General features: G+C 40.2%; 2 long non-coding RNA genes across 3 annotated transcripts; both read right to left on the minus strand.

The window, feature by feature from the left end:
- Window positions 1–424: 424 nt before the first annotated feature.
- LOC119725860 lies at window positions 425–9,431 on the minus strand. Its single transcript, XR_005270743.1, has 3 exons — window positions 9,391–9,431; window positions 2,942–3,118; window positions 425–1,097 (listed from the first exon to the last, which is right to left on the minus strand). It is a non-coding gene; the product is annotated as an uncharacterized LOC119725860 (long non-coding RNA).
- Window positions 9,432–9,489: 58 nt separating this feature from the next.
- On the minus strand, window positions 9,490–14,921 carry LOC119725867. 2 transcript variants are annotated; one of them, XR_005270746.1, is made up of 4 exons: window positions 14,902–14,921; window positions 14,050–14,098; window positions 11,531–11,594; window positions 9,490–9,549 (listed from the first exon to the last, which is right to left on the minus strand). It is a non-coding gene; the product is annotated as an uncharacterized LOC119725867 (long non-coding RNA). The 2 variants fall into 2 exon arrangements; XR_005270745.1 differs by lacking the exon at window positions 9,490–9,549 and adding an exon at window positions 11,247–11,270.
- Window positions 14,922–15,819: the final 898 nt, after the last annotated feature.

Raw genomic sequence — 15,819 nt, forward strand, 5'->3', positions numbered from 1 at the left:
AAAAATGTATTCTATTTTAATCCTGGCAAAATTTTTTTAATTGCTTTAAACTTACAGGATACTTGTCCGAGGCCAAAAAAATAAGTCTTTGGTTTCTGGTACGGAGCTTGCCCAAAAATTGGTGCGGCGATGCGGCATTTTTTTAAATTTGTTTTTTCTTCAAATGTCGGTGATGACTGCAAATGGTGCCCGACTAAATTTAGTGCAAAATATATGTGAGCCTACAGAGGCCACATAAAGCTTAAACTCGATAGTAACCCCATCTAAAAACACATTAAACTTGTGTAGCAGCAGGATTCCAGTCAAACCAGTGAGTTGGGCGGTTTTGAGACCAAAATCTTACAATGAAAAAACTGTTTAAGTTGGCTGTCGCGCATGGCTACAGTGACGCGCGCGCATACCAGAAACTGGAGCCTTTTGGGGGGGGGGGGGGGCCTAAAGTACTTGAGGCTCAATTCCAACACGATTTCTGGTCAGATATTCCATCCAACAGATAATCACGTCAAATATGTGGGAGAAATTGCGGTCACAAAAGATAACTTCTTTCCAATCAATAAACCAGTAATTTTTGCTCAAATCTTCATAAAAATGGATTTTTGAACACTGATTGAAACTCATCTTACATCGTAGGGCATTGCCGAGTCATTTGGAGGCAAGTCCTGTTTTGGCCAGATTTCATAAGAAATGTTAGGTTGAACCCTTGCAATTTGTTATGAGTTTTGGTAAAAAAACCCCAAAACTACTTGAAACTAAAAGAGCGAACTGTAAAGAAGGTTTAAAACTGCACCTTGAAGAGATACCTTACAATACAATGGCATAATTATCTCTAGAAATTTGGTCTTGGGGCATACAATCACCCCCCCCCCACTTGATCAACCTAGCCCCACCCCTTATTAATCTTGATTTCCCACACTAAATATTAAGCAATGCTTAGAATCAAGAATTGAAGGTGACATGTTGACGCATCTATGGCATGCATCGTTTTATGAAGCGTGGGTAGAAGCAGACGTCCCTGATATGCATGCGGTTTAGGATCCAGGTCAAGAATCGTCCAGTCCGAGACCGTAGCCTCCGTGAGGACAGGTACCGTACTTCCTCTGTGGAGGGAATAAATACAAGAAATATTCAGTACGCACAAATTTGGCTAAACTGGGGGCCATTAGATGGAACCAGGTTCAATCAAGGACCATAGTATACAAATATGGAATGCTTCGAGTGGTGTAGTAAACCTAGCCGCCTCAGGTTATCAATGGACATCTATTTCCCTGAGGGGAAGCAAAGGGAAAATTAAATGCTCCATGGATCATCGACGGAGGCTAGTTTTACTTCACCACGAGATAAGGCATTCAATATTTGTTTCATAACAACTCACCCACAGATTCTGCTAGGTTTTTAATACCTTAAATTACATAAATCTGAAAACAGTTAAAATGAACTTCTATTTCAATACAAAATTGGTGGGAACTCTTCCAAACCACCCCTTCACAAAACGCTTGAATCCAACTCTGTGGCGCGCTCTCTTGGAAACAATACGCGCTACGCGCAGGCCAGCATACATTTGCACACAAAAACTACACCATGGGTATAGTACTTTGGTTGCTAGTGGTATAGTACATGTACTTTGGTTGCTATGGGTATAGTACTTTTGGCTGTGCTCTGAAAGATAGCAAAAATAGAAAGTACCATGTGACTCGCTCTCGGCCAATCAAGACACAGAATCTCCGGGTGAGGTATTGTAATTAATTATATTTTGACAAACTCTGATGGAACGCACGCCAGTCGAAGATGGTTGGACTAGTCTAGTAGACTATTCAGGACTAGCCTACCGCGGCTGGTCGGGCCACGATTTATAGCTGGTTATCAATAGCAATTTGTCATAACATTGGGCAGAGGGGATCAACTACGATATGAACAATAGGGCAGAAAAACAAAAATTGTGAGTACTAAATTCCACTTTCATGGCATAGTTTTTCTTTGTTAGTTTAGGATTCTATCACTACTGTCACCATTGTACAATAAAATAATAAACTACGCAATCACTATTTCAATATTAGGCTCTGCCCTTCACCGATGTATAAACACTGTTTACTCAGTGTGTCCCGTCCCCCCCCCCCCCCCCCCCCAGCGAAAGTGAAAAAATCATTCTGGTGGGACTCGAACCCTTGACCTCCTGTTTTCTAGTGCAGATGTCTTACCATTCAACCACCGAGCTTAAAAGCTATTATTTGTGTAAATAAAACAGAAACACCAAGTGTTGAACAAATCTTCAGCGAATGTGCGAGCACCATCTTCTCACGGCTGTTGACATGTCAATAGTTTGACTAGAGTTGTACCCACTTTAATTTCAGTGCGCATGTGCTACGTACGTCACCAACCAACCACTATTCAACCATTGGTCCTAGATCCAACTTGCCCCTAGTTCACTCAACACTCCTTTTACCACTAAAGTTGCCGAGATCTGCAAGCGCATCTCAATTTAGTCACATTTGAAAATGACTCAGACTCGGACTCGACCATGACTCCTCGAACTCGAGCTTGGTGACTTATGACTCGAGTCACGTAATTTCATCAAAAGAAAAAACCTAACGCAGGGATGGGAAAGGATCATCGAGGAATAATGTTTGGATGATAAAACATGGAGGGAAGGGATGGAGGAGGATTTTTGTAGGGATGGGAGTTAAAAGGAAAACACATTTTGGGTCTAAACAACATGTACACACAACATTATACACTGGGATTTACTGAAAAGACAGAATGGCTGATTAAAAATAATTTAAAAAAAATATGATTGGTTTGGTGAACAACTAAGAACAAGTGACTCGTGACTCGGACTCGAGGCTTGTAACTCGAGACTTGGACTTGGACTCGGGACTTGGACTCGACGTTGGACGGTGACTTGACTACAACACTGGTACTTGGTCACAGAGTCCACTGTACCTACCAGGTAATTCTGAGTTGACCACCCCAGGGTAGACAGGCAAAGGCCCCCATGAGGTGACGACATGGAGCTAGTCCCTCAGCTCAGGATGGGTCTTCACCCGTAAGGCCAGGGTGTTGGAGTCTATGCCTGTACCGTCTGCTGTCTTATTAAGGATCATCTGGATGGACTTCAGGGAACCTGGGCGGGGAAAAAAAATTACAAGATGGAAATTATCCTTTTTTATATTGGACTTTTGTTTGCCTTTGGCCGATATATTTAGCAAACACTGTACAGTTAGTGTTGTCCGAAGGCTTAGGTGGGACTCAAACTAATGACCTCCTACACAAAGTTGGGTTAAGCACTGCTACATCAGACTCAGAACGGCCAGCTTGCCACAGCAAGCTCAGTGGTCGAGTGGTTAATGCGTCTGCACTAGGAAGCAGAAGGTTGGGGGTTCATGTCCAACCCGAAGAAAGCTTGTGTTTTTTTTCTAGCAAGTCCTCAGACAACACTCGAGTGTACAGTGTTTGTAAAATACTTCAGCGAAGGGCAACAAAAAAATTACACATATAAAAAAGAAGATCAATAATTATATGAATGACATTGAAAACCAATTGTACTAAAGTTGATTCCTACTTTCTGATTCACAATTTCAAATTTCACAATCATCCAAATAGAAATGAGATGCAGACCAATGCAAATGAGACTTCACAGATGTTTGTCTTACCTGACTGGATAATTAAAAAACAAACATTCATTTTGCAACTGTCAGTGCCACAAAACACCACCTGTATGCCCCATCACGTGGGCATACGTCATACACTGGGAATTTTAGTAAACATGGGTTTCGTTTGAAAGATATAGCTTTCACTTCCAGCGATGTTATTTTGTCACTTTACATTAGTGTGCACGGTTGTAGGATTTTATTGACGCTCATAACTGACAATATGTACAAGCAAAGGGAAGATGCTTACTTAAATTTGTCTTCAGATTTAGTTCCTTCAGTGCTGTCATTGGCCATGACATTTACTTGGAAACATTGGGATTATGTACAATGTAACCAAGAATTAAGTGTGACACAATGAAATAAGCAAGATGAAAAAAACTGTCTTTCTTTCACACAGAATAATTTGACTGAAACAAACAATTTTGTTCAGATCTACATGTATTTAATATAAAATTGCTGACTTGCGTTCTTTCAGCAAAACGAAAACAATTCACACACATTCCTATGTGATTTTTATTCTCAGTATTTTTTATTCTTATTGTTTTTTTGGTCTCAGTTAAACTTAAGGGAACAATTGATTATTTTGCATTCTCTTTCTCTCTATCTTGATTCCTCATGTTGCCATCGCCTCCGCTGTTGGCCTGTGTGCTTCGCACAAACTTCAGAGATCCGAACCTTGGGTGTCCGATGTGCATTCTTGTTGAACACCCTTGACCCCCTCCCCCCCCCCCCCACAAGTGTCAGAAGTGGGATCTGTACTTTCAGTCAGCGAACCAGTAGCGAGGGCTTGAGGATCCGTCTGTCACATCATAGTCGTCAAGATGACAACCTACGTGAAAGTACAGTCTCCAGCAGAGGAGAAAACCAGGAAGTTTTCCTTGGTTGATGGGAGTTTGCCCCTTCAAAGCCTGAAGGGGTGCTACGTGAATGCCACCGGGCTGATTCACAGAATTGACCAGGACAATGAACTACTTCTGTCGATTTTGAATTGAGCCATTCTCCCTCCAGAAGGAGGATGGAAAGTGGGAGGAGAGTACACACCACTTACCAGAGTCCAGATCAAGACAGAACCGACCAATACCGGGTTCCCCTCAGAGGAGCTCCTGCAGGCGTTTGTGGTCTGCCACCCCAAGTTGGGATGGCACCATAACCAAAATGCCCCTCATTCGAAGGACGGAACGATGCAAAGTGCGTGCTGGTAGATGACTTTGTAACAGCTACATGTACATGTATGAATCATGTGTATGACCGTTATCACAATCCGGAGGACCAACGTGGCCAGTTTTTGCTGGACTCACTCCGCCGAAGTCAGACGGTAGTGGTCCACTCTTTACTGTCCTCTGTTGAGACTGCCGAAGAGGCACTGATGTATTTAAAGACCTCATTTGGGGAGACCCTAACGAGTGGAGAGTTGCAGCGCTGTTGTTTGGAACAGAGGCAGTGAGTCCATTCGTCAGTTTGGCGTAGAGCTACAGCGACTGTTTCACTGACTACTTAAGCGAGACCCTGGACTATACAAAAATCCTGACACCATCATACAAGATCAATTCATAGATGGCATCGAGCAAAAGAGACTGAGGCACTCCTGTCGCGATTTTGTTGACCACAGTTCATCTAGTTCAAAGAAGTCAAGAACTGGGCAATGAAACGCAAAGAACGGAAACAGGCCCGGGCGCAGACTACAGACTTCCGAGGAACCACATCGGCCATTGCGGTTGGATTGAAGATTGATTCTATCCAGCGACTGGAATAGCACATGCAAGACATCATGGTATTGGTGAAATCTCTTGCTGAGAGAATTTCACCTGCTGCCAGATGAAGTCCAAGTAGATGGTGTCAAACTGGTCTGGGAGAAGACGCTGCAGGTATCATCTTAGACATCAATCCAAATTGTACAGTCAATAATTATATCATTCTTATCAGGAAAAAACAACATAATTTAACCTTACTTTGATTGTATTAAATGATGATTTCCCACACTTACTGCCAAAATCTTCACCATTATTATGCAATGTAGCAAACCTGCTAGAGTCGTGTGACTGATTCCAATCCTATATTATGTACTGATTATCAGCACCACTCCATGTACATGGATATCTGCAGCAGTTTGCTGTTGAACAAGATTCCAATCAGCCAGCTGACTTCAGCAAGCTTGGTGGCGGAGTCGGTTAAGATGCCTGCACTCTAAGCAGAAGGCTCTGGGTTCACATTCAGACCAAGTAGTTAGCTCGTGGAGTCCTACATTACGTACACTACTGATTATCAGCACCACTCCATGTACATGGATATCTGCAGCAGTTTGCTGTTCAACAAGATTCCAATCAGCCAGCTGACTTCAGCAAGCTTGGTGGTGGAGTTGGTTAAGATGCCTGCACTCTAAGCAGAAGGCTCTGGGTTCACATTCAGACCAAGTAGTTAGCCCTTGCAAACTGTCTTGCAAAGATGTTCCATCAACAAAACAAAATATGACAACATCAACTTGATTGTCAGGCAAGGCAGAGACTGATTTCAAATGACAACCAACAGCCTCAGACAGAAAGAAATAGCAGCAGATGAGCAAAAAAATCACTTTGTGATGTAAAAATGAAAACTGTTTAACTTCATTCCTTGTCGGATCAAATTGATAATCAAACAGAAAGGAAACACTGAATGAATTAATGGACAAGTATGTTTAAATAAGTCAATATCCAAGAGAAGGACATTGTTGCATTTTGAAAAGCAAATACAGCATGTATTTTTAATAATGAAAATTGTCATTTTTTTAATTACCTACTTGTTTATACCAATGTAAAATTTGCAGTTGGTGATTAACAAAGTTTCGTGTGGGTGTTACTTTCCATAATCAGTAACATGAACAAATTTAAACACTTGCATGAACAAATGTATAATCTGGAGCAAATAATTAAAACTGAAACCCATTTAATTCTCAGATTTCATGTCAATGCCAGTAATAACGAAACTGAGTTGTCTTCTTTGGTTACAGCTACTGCTGTCATGAGATATGTCACGTGCATTACAATATGTCTTAGAGGAAAGCGGGGGGAAAGGGACACAGTATCATGAACTTTCAGTTTCAACTACCCATTTCTGTAGGTGTTACATGTATTCCTTTGGTATAAAACTTGAGTGATCAGTATCACACACTTTGTTGTATTGTTGTATCTGAATGAAATGTTGGATATGCAGATCAATGCTACACTGTACATGAAGTATGGATGATGGCTACCAAAACAGCTCCACTCCATCAAATGAACTACAAAAGCATCTTGAGAACTATTACAAGAGTCGAGACAGAAGTAATCAAATAATATGGTTAAGTGCCGAAATCATTGTGCCAATTGGCCTCCTCTTAAACTTTGTCTTTCTTTTCACAGTCATTCGAGTGAAGTCCATGCGTACAATCATCAACATCTACTTATCTAATCTGGCTGTGGCCGACTTGCTCTTTCTCACGACTGAATTTATGTATGCATTGTGGTCACCCATAGAGTACAGCTTTTTAGGGCAAAAAGCATTCACAAGTGTGGAGAACATGTTCATTGATGCTTCTAATTGCTTTGTGGTTACCATAGCGGCTGAGAGATTCTCTGCAGTGCGCAATCCTCTGACGTTCAAGAAAAAAGCCTCTAAATCTCGAGCAGCAAAGATATCAGCAGGACTCTGGGTGCCAACAATTATTGTTGGTGTGATTCTGATATTCTTACCAATAACACAGTACGTCTTCACTGACATCATCTTTTGGACCCATTCCACTATCAACTTTGTCTGTTTAATAGCAACTCTTGGTTTGTACATCTATCTAGTAGTAAAAGTACGCAAGCAATCAGCCCTGTTGCCAAACTGTCCCAAGCGAGCAGGCAAGGTCCTCTGTATGGTTATCATCAATACTGCTGTTTTCTTCATTCTGAACTCATTGAACACTGCAGCTTCAATTATTCTCAGTGTGGCAGAGACTTATTCTAAAAGCGTGCCTTCCCAGGCTGTTGAATTTCTAAAACTTGGAGAAAAACTTAATATTCTGATAACATGCATAGCGATCTTCCAACTTATCAATAGCTCAATCAATTCCCTGGTCTACAGTGCCACAAATGCTGACTATCGTGAAGCTGTAGTCAAGGCTTTCTCATTCCTCAGACTGTGCTGTCGTTACTGCCCAAGACGGAATCCCAGCCGACCATCGCAGACAGGGAAGCACATTGAGCTTCATGTGATTCCACAGGCAGAAAATGACCAAGAGCACCGTGCTGCCAGGCCAAGCAACAGCAAGCCACCAAGCCAAGGGCATGCACAACACACAGCGAGTCAGCAGTCACTGGACAGCTGTCAAGAACAATGTTCCAGGCAAGGCAGCAGCAAGGCATCCATGCACAGTCAGCAGCATGTTCAAGTGCATGTTGAGGTACATGCAGAACCAGCAGGGACCCCAGTGCTTGCAAGTTCTCATCAGGAACAATGCTCAAGTCTGACTGACTGCAAGCCATCCATGCAAGGGGAACAGTGTGTACATCCAGAACCAGCAGAGAGCCAGCAGTCACTTGCAAGTACTCAGGAACAATGTCCTGGGCTGACTGGCACCGAGCCATCAGCACAAGGGCAGCAGTATGCACATCCAGAACCAGAAAGGAGTCAATCGTTCAAAAGTTGTCAAGAACAATGTTTTCTGGTAACTGATGAGTGCAAGCCATCCACGTAAGGGGAGCTGTGTAGTGTTTAAACTGTAGAGCAGATTTAAGGCTTTTTCATACATCTTCTTCACTGAAATGCCAAGTAGATTTGATGTCAAGAAATATTGAAAGCACAGGATGCTGGAGTTCAAATGTATTTTAGTTAAGCAGATTGCCAATACCTGAACCTGCCATGACATCAGTAATGTGCAGGCCCAGAGCAGATTGCAACCAACTATCAGTGAAGCGAACAGCTGGAACTCATTCAATGTATGTATGCAAGTGGTTCAAAAATTACAAATCCCATTAGGGCCTATGTTAATTGTTACTTTAATGAGCTTTTCGTGTATGTTTAAAAGAACAAGTTTCTTTTATTACTTTTTTCAGTGTGAAAATATACACATATTGGCACTAACATATAGGATACACCCGACATTTTTCCACAGTAAGTATGTAATTTTTTAGGTGCCTTTGAAACATATTTCAGTTTTTGATTTTATGAAATCCACCTCTGCGTTTTAAGTCTTAGGATGTTCCAGGCGATTAAATATTTTCACGAAACAGTGCAGTGATGTCATGAGCTGGAACTTCAGGGCCACTGCTGTTTGATGACAAAAAAATTACAAAAGTGTTTTGGTCGAGTTTGATGCGACTGTTGCGCTCATTTAGCACATGGCATGATGATGCAGCCAACGAGATGCTTTAATGTACAAACTGCTTTGTACATGTATAAATGCACAATGCAATGAATGTTAGGTTCATATTACACAGAAAAGCCCAAAGCTGTAAATGTGAAACAACTAGTTCAACTTCACAGCTACATTAGAAACAACTCTTAAAGTGTACTGGCATTGTAAAAAGTGAACTGGGGAAAAAAATTACCTAGTATCTAGTTGTTAACCATTACTTTCATATAAAAATGAGGCTAATGAAATTCATTCAATGGCCTTTTAATCAGTTCTGATGCATAAAAAGACCTTAAGAAATCCCAACCATGGAGCACAATATGAACTCTTACAAGAGCACAAAACTGTATGATTATCGTTATCAAGGGTTGAATGCTTAGAGAGCAAACTCACCGCACATCCAAAGTGTCTTGGGAGGTTTTGGATCTTAATCTTGAAGATCTCTGAGGTGAAGTGCTGTTTGCGTCAGATAGTGATAAGGATCCGTTATGGCATCGCCAGTCACCGGTACGTCAGAGGTGCTGGTGAAATGGTTCTCTTGTGGGTCAAGACCTGATGCACAAATGAACAGATTAAAAAGACCAACTCCAATTAGAGAAGAAAAAACGACTAAATTGCTATTTTATTTTAAAGTCTAATATGAGCAAGTGAGATGTCTATGGCTATTGTCTAGGTCTTCATCCATTACAGTTACATGGGAACAACCTGACAATAGCCGTAGCCATAGCTCTAGAAGCCTGTTTCAGACACAGCCTAAGTAACAGATCAACAAAGTTGCAAGTTATGCATTAGGAGCATCTGATTCCAAATACAAACACCAAATACTTTTTGAAAACCAAATAAAGTGTAAAATATTTGTACAAACTTTCTTGAATTCTATCTTTAGCAACGAGAAATCCAATTGAATAGACGTTTTGCTGCAGAGCACATACGAGACCATTGTAGGCTTTAGATGTACAGTATGGAATTTAAGTCTGGTGTATCAAAGGTGTCTTCACAGCTACTAGCTGGTTGATAGTTAAAGTCAGCAATTTCGACTCCACTTCTGTCAATAGAGCATGCAACTTGCCCTCAAAAACCTAGGTGATTTTACTACATGTAGGTTTATCCAGTCAAGGGCAAAGAATGGGTTCTGAACAAGAAATCATTATTCCAATTTCCAACACATTAAAACAATATTGCAAGTTGATTACTTTAGTAAATTGAAAAAATGTTGACCTCCACATCCATTCATTGGTTGAATTCAAAGACGGGAGTCTGTGGCCAGACTAGTCAGTGTTTGGTACCAAGATGTTTACATGAAAAGTGAATGTGAACTGGCGAGACTTGCATGCTCTATAATTGTACATATTCTGTGTAGCACCACTAGTCTGTTGTATTACATTATAAGCTCCTTGTCTGTATGATGTTTAAATGCAAAGCAATATTCTGATATTTCTCTTAGATGGACTCAAGGGTACTTCAAATTTGGGAAATTGAAAAATCAATGCTGTGAAATATGAATGTCGTTGTAAAGTTAGCATCGTACAAGATGTATCTTAATTTGCACAGTATCCGAGGAATTGCTGCTTTTTATATGTTCATTAAAGCTGCAATTTCCTTGTGTAATTTAAAACTCTAAACACAAATAATACAGAAATGTACTATCACCAAATCAGTGTTTGAGCTCTTACGTCTTTCTGATACCTAGTAATACTTAGGAAAAAAATTGCAGGGCAAACCATGTTTCTAAATGTCACATACTTTTTATAGGGCAAACAAATTTGCGTGTAAAAGCAAGATCAGTGATAAGATAAATAAAAGTGTACACTAGCAACATTTAAACAAACAGTGATTTTCCTGATTTTTTTTATTTAAAACCTAATTCTTGCTTGTACAAATGTAATTGTTGAAAAATCCCTACTGAGTAAAAGAGCTTGCTGGACAATGTTGGAATTACAAACATATACCCTCAATATTCATGCCACAAAAGTAAGCCAACATATTGGTCAGCAAAGGGGATGACAAGGGTTTAAGTCTTTTGTGGCTTGTTTCTTTCCAATAATTAATTCCTGACAGACATATTAGACAATGCACAATATGTACACCTGTCAATCTTTCTGTGTGTTGCATTCTGATTGGTTGGAATTGATGAGCATTGGCTACTAATGAGCCACGCCCCTCCACAGCTGATCCAATCAAACATGAACGCTTATCTACGGCTTTTGCAAAATGGAAACCTCTGTGAAAATACTTGCTTTTGTAAGCGCCAATCCGGAAACCAACAGTGTTATCTGTCAATGAAAATAAGACATGAAACTGAAACTTTTGCACAATTTACCCAGGCCAAGTTTCATGAAGACCTGACAAGAAATTTGGGGAATAACTGAGAAAAAAAATTCCCGAAACTTTCTGTTGCGGTTTTCATAACAGGCACATTATGTACATGTGTGCACACTTTATATCCAGGCGAGGGGGTGCTTGTGAACGGAGCGGATACATACAAAAAAATGAAGAGGTTGGATAACTAAAAATAAATGCCAGTTTCACTCACCGATGCCATCTACACTCTTGCCGATGGTAAACTCACACTTGTTGCGATAACTCTCTAATACTGGCTGTGAGTGTGAAAACAAACAATGAAAATGAAAGGAACAAATCAGACATCTCCAATGTCAGGAATATTTACCCCACAAAAGATTCACATGCTGTATAGTTTATCTAACAAGAAATCCAGGTTGAAATATAAATTTAGTACAAGTAAGGTGACTCTATCTATCTACCCGAGTTCAAAGATCACACCAGTCAAGCTAACCTAACACTATGTGCCAATGTGAACTATCATTGAGATTATAATTCATAAAATCGTTCACAATACTACAAATAAATTTAAATAAAATCTATATTTTTATCAACAAATATTTCGTCGCATATCGGACGAAGTGACGAATCGGTCATTTTGGAGTTTTTTTTATTAATTGAGTTTTAGGGTTAAAAATATTCGAATTTTCAGATTTTTAGGTTTTAATTCATGAAAACACTTCATTTTTGTTGTTCCGAAACCCACTAAGTGACGAATCGGCACATATTGGAAAAAAATTGTCTTGCGAACTGACGAATAAATTATTTGACGCTTGGTCATATCAGAACAGCGCGCATCCAGTATCTGACGAAGTGACGAATAACCAGTTATTCATTGGTTACGCACACACCCGTCTTAATAATTGAATGTCGTATGAGGGAACCAGGGATCTTCTGTTTCGCGCGCTTTCCGTCAGCTTTCAAAACAAACTAACGGCGCTGCAACATTATAATGATGTCTAAAAAGAGATAACCGTTACTACTTCACCTTTATGTAATTTTGTGTATGTAGAGTTGTAATCCTAAAATGAACGGAGCACAAAATGTACTAGGCTAGGACTGCGCGACGGACAGGCTTATACAGACTGGGATTCATTTAAAACGTGCGATATACTTTCCTTCAAAACCGGCGTTTTATAGGAATTCCACAAAAGGTCTACTGCATTTCGAGAAAATCTCGAAAACGGTCCCCTTTAAGTGGCTAATAAGAGCTGAAAACCTCATTTTAATCAGCCCATACTGAAATGAAGTGCCTCCTAGGGGATGAAAATTAGGATATTTTTTTTTAAACGTGCGGTCCACTTTCTTTCATAAACGGCGTTTTATAGGAAAGCATTATGACTGCATTTCGACGGAGTCCATTTAAGCGGCTACTTAAAGCAGAATACATTATTGGAATAAACCAATACTGAAATGAAGTGCACCCTAGAAGTTGAAAATAGGATTATTAAATGAAAATATTATTTATTTAAAACATATGCGGTACACTTTCTTTAAAAACTGCATTCAATGGGAGACCGAAATACTGCATTTCGAGATATTCTCGAAAATGGAACCCCTTTAAGTGGCTAATTTGAGCATAAGACCTCATGGGAATAAGCCCACAATGAAAATGAAGAGTGCCAAGGAATGTGATGCTTAGGATGATGACATAAAAATATGTTTTATTTGTAGATTTTCGTTCAAAGACGGCATTTTTAAGGAAACCCAAAACACTCTTTAAGTGGCTAATTAGAGCAGAAAAACCTCATTGAAATGAGCCTATACTGAAATAACGTGTGCCCTAGCTGGTGAGTGATGATTAGGAAGATGAAATAAAAATATAAATTATTTCATCGTGTGCGGTACACTTTCTTTCAAAGACGACGTTTTATAGGATACCCAAAATACTGCATTTCGAGATACAGGTTTTGTATTCTCGAAAACGGAGCCCTTTAAGCGGCTAATGAAAGCAGAATGCCTAAGGATAACAAGCCGTTACTCAGATTATTGTACCCTGGAAGACAATAATTACGGGATTTTGAGACAAAACTGATTGTTTTTAAAACAATTGCTGTCTTACATGAATGAATGAATAAATAGTGTTGTTCGTCGTTAGTTCGCATTCACAGTTTTGTGTTCCTACTATTTTGTTGCGTCCATTCGAGATATTTTCCTTTTTAATAACTTTTTTATTAGGCTAATGTATATTATTAAAACATTATAGCAAGTACTTGGATTTGAACGTGGGGTTTAAGTGTTACCATATTTTTTCCTTAAAAGAAAATATATAATGTTTGTAAAACATACACATTTCTTTGAAAATGCGCGTAGTGTTGTAAAGAAGTGACGAATATGCAATGGATTTGTGATGCAAAAACGCGCGCACAGTCAAAATGTTATCTTACAAAGTGACGAATTAGACATTTTTACGTGGCGAATAAGCACAATGACGTTTAAATCTATCTCGCGAAGTGACGAATAAGTTTCACAGCAAAAATTAGACAAACCTTTAGTCTTACGAGCAAAAAACAAATTAATAGATATATTTTAACAATCAAATAACTACCTTGAATAAATTAAGAATGTACAAAAGGGGAAAGTAGCATCGAAAAGGGACACGTAAAATGTGTTCAACTTTAAACGCGTTTTTCGCAGAATTGCGTTAACGCGTAATCGCGCGTATTCGTCGGTTCGTCAGATATGCGACGATTTGTAACCTAGTTTACTCACCGATGGCTTAATTGGCTCCAACTCACATGCCATCCCACTGTGGTTCTTCCTGTCAATCAAATGAAGAGTGCACTATTCAACATGAGGGTGTGGGTTCGAATCCCACTCCAACAGGCTTGTGAATTTCTTGTGGTAACCAAAGCCATATACATGTATACACACGATTCAAACTGGCCCACTAACCTTTGCAAGCTCTGTTATTGAGTGGTTAAGATGTCTGCACTAGTAAGCAGGAGGTCATGGGTTCATATCCCACCCAAGCAAGCTGGAAGAATCTTTGCTCGTAAGCTCTCAGACAGCACTGAATATTCAGTGCATTCAAATTTACATTGGTGAAGGTCAAAACCAGGTATTCACATTCACATTCCCCTACGTAAACAATTAATGAAACTCGTTGATTGTGGCACCTGCTATATCAGATTGGGACCAGCCAGCCAACCCCAGCAAGCCTGATGGTCAAGCAGTTGAGACATCTGCACTAGGAAGCAGGAGATTGTTGGTGCGAGTCTCATTCGAGCAGCTTATGAATTGTGAAGTTTTGGTTTTATGTTCATTTTTTTGCATTTTGTTTGTAAACATTTTTTTTAGCAACTTCCTCCCCCCCTTTAATCTTTGGGACTTTTGTGTGTGGAAAGGAAGTTTATTACAGAAGTTGGCTAAAACTTTGCTGAGTTTTAATTGATTCTCAAGAAAAATGAGGCATCTTTTTCTGGACTTTTAACGAAATTTCAGGGCAGCTGTACATGTAAGTTCACTTGCCAGAAAACTGTGTCTGGAAACAGTTTCTTGTCAAGGAAGATCACATTTCCATTCTGGCCCACAACCATCCTGTGTCTTTGGTGAGTAGCTCACCTTTGTTGCTTCAGCCACGGTAGCCTTGACCAAGGCGTTGGGCTTATCGATTCGCCGATAAAAAAAATCGCCGATAAGAAAATCCCTAATCAACTTGGCAAGGCATAATTGCGTGCACATATCGATGCCCGTACGCTGCTAGTGAGAAAGCAACTTGTACCATACAGCAAGGCTATGCTTGTACATGTACGTACGCACGTACATGTACATCACACACGTACTCGTACAACAGCCATGCACGTACACACAGTACTGTACATGTACATGTACATGTACATGTACATGTACATGCATGAGCTAGTCCGCGTAACCCAACGCCTTGATGGTTTTGAGTTGACCCAGCAAAACCTATTACGGTAATGAGGTACCACCCCCGCGTATATACTGAATTCTCATTGGTCAGCCCGCGATAGGCTAACAAACACGTCGCATCCGCGAAGAAACGCTGCAATGGCGGCCCGTTGCTGTGGGTGAAAGTCGTTCAGTCCCAGTCTGTCCGAAGCAGTATTGAAGGCTCCAACGAATTCTGCAGGTAATGCTGTCATTAGACGATCGTTGCCCACTCAAATGGATTCATTACACGAGCCGAAAAACTCGAATCAATGTCAAATTGTTGAAAAAGTGACGAACATTTCGCTCTCGCTAAAAAGACATGGAAGACGCCATGATGACTAATGCATTATGCATGCCGCGCGACGTCACATGATTCTTGTGAAGCTTACGATTGGTCAGCTTAGAAATGAATTAATCATACTATTGGGAAGGTTGTTTCATGTGATTGGTCCAAGACGAACCTACATAATCATCACGGCATACCCGCATACCTGAAGCCCGCCCATTTTTTTCCAAAACTGGACGAAAAAGTAAAGAAAGACATTAAACCCGGAAGTTGCAGACCCAACAAGGCGGTCGTTCGAC

Source organism: Patiria miniata, unplaced genomic scaffold (genome assembly GCF_015706575.1).
Source record: "Patiria miniata isolate m_02_andy unplaced genomic scaffold, ASM1570657v1 HiC_scaffold_1, whole genome shotgun sequence".
In the NCBI taxonomy this organism is placed as follows: Eukaryota; Metazoa; Echinodermata; class Asteroidea; order Valvatida; family Asterinidae; genus Patiria; species Patiria miniata.